This window comes from Nerophis lumbriciformis, linkage group LG16 (assembly GCF_033978685.3).
Source record: "Nerophis lumbriciformis linkage group LG16, RoL_Nlum_v2.1, whole genome shotgun sequence".
Lineage (NCBI taxonomy): Eukaryota > Metazoa > Chordata > Actinopteri > Syngnathiformes > Syngnathidae > Nerophis > Nerophis lumbriciformis.
This window is the reverse complement of record NC_084563.2, coordinates 36,358,028-36,359,598: the sequence shown is the minus strand read 5'-3', so window position 1 is coordinate 36,359,598 and position 1,571 is coordinate 36,358,028.

The window sequence follows — 1,571 nt, the reverse complement described above, 5'->3', positions numbered from 1 at the left end:
TGCCCATTGGGTTTAGTTTTTTCTTGCCCTGATGTGGCTTGTGCAGCACACTTATGTTTAAGGGCTATATAAATACACTTTGATTGATTGATTGATTGAATCTCAGGAAAAGCCATTGGCATCGAAATACATGTACCCACAAACAGGAGAACCAAGCATGGTGAACCGGCACCTCTGAGGTGCCACAACTCAGCCTAAATAGCCCTGCTGTTGATTAGTGGCTGGTGTGCCCAAAATTAGTGCCACCTGTGGATCGCCCCATTAAGAAGAGAGAGAGCGAGAGAGAGAGACAAGGAGTGTGAGCACACCAGACAGCACAAAATCATCACAAATTGAGTTGAGAGACCAGTTGATCCGTCACGGCCCGGGCGCACACCTTTGCGCATTCATCTGTGCGCTGCGCACACCTCCAAGAGCGCGCCGGCGCGCGTCACTCCAAATGCAGCAAGCGGCTGCAATCAATTAGCAATCAGCAATCCACACACCTGTCGCTGATGAGCTCTCCTGCCTCCTTAAGCCAGCGTAACCTGCTATCCTGTGCCAGAACGTAACAACCCGTTCCTGTACAGTAAGCCGAATATCTAGCACTATGCACTCTTGCTCTCTCTGTGTTTTCTCCCCCGCCGTGTTCATTTGTCTCGTGCCCTCCTTGTCACCTTTTCAGCAACATACCTCCGTTCCCGCGTCACAAGCGGTGTCTCGTCTCCCCATATTCCCTCTGCTTCCTTGGCTGCCTCTTGGATCTCGACCTCCCGCCTGGAAACGGACTTTTGACACCTTGCTATTGCCCGCAATTTGGGGGATTCTTTGTTTGTCAAACAGACTACATTGCGCAATGTTTGTACTGTACGTACAGTGAATGGAAATCTTGACTTAGAAAAAAAAAAAAAAAAAAATATATATATATATATATATATATATATGTATATATATATATATATATATATATATATATATATATATATATACATATATATATATGGAAAGTGCAAAAACTGTGTTAACAATGCGTTTAGTGTTGTCTTGTTCTGTTTGTTTAGTTTTGTATCTGCAGAAAATATATTTGTCTTATTTGCAATAAATTTTTTGCGTCAAAAGAAAATACACTCAAAGCATTTGTACATGTTTCAACATGACATCACAAGTGTGCAAATCATTTTGCATCTTGGCTCATGTTCTGTGGTGCTCGCACGCAAACACACGCACACACATACACACACACACGCACACACATGCACGCACACTCTCACACACACACAAGCTCATACACTGTTGTGTAAGTCCTCAAGGCATTTATCCAGCTTTTTCAACAAAACAACAAACCTGATGCACCCAAATCAGACAAAGGGCAGTGTGAAGATGAAACACTGAGATCAAACTGTAACTTCAGTATTATTAAATCCCTGGCACAAAAAGCCGCATACCATACATGACATAGAATACTACACTTCTTTTTTTGCAATATGCTTCACATATGAGGAAATTAAGGAACAACTCCAAACACGCAGACTAAGAAAACTGGGTGGGACAGCCAACACTGTAATTTTTTATTTTGAAGACACTAAAAATCG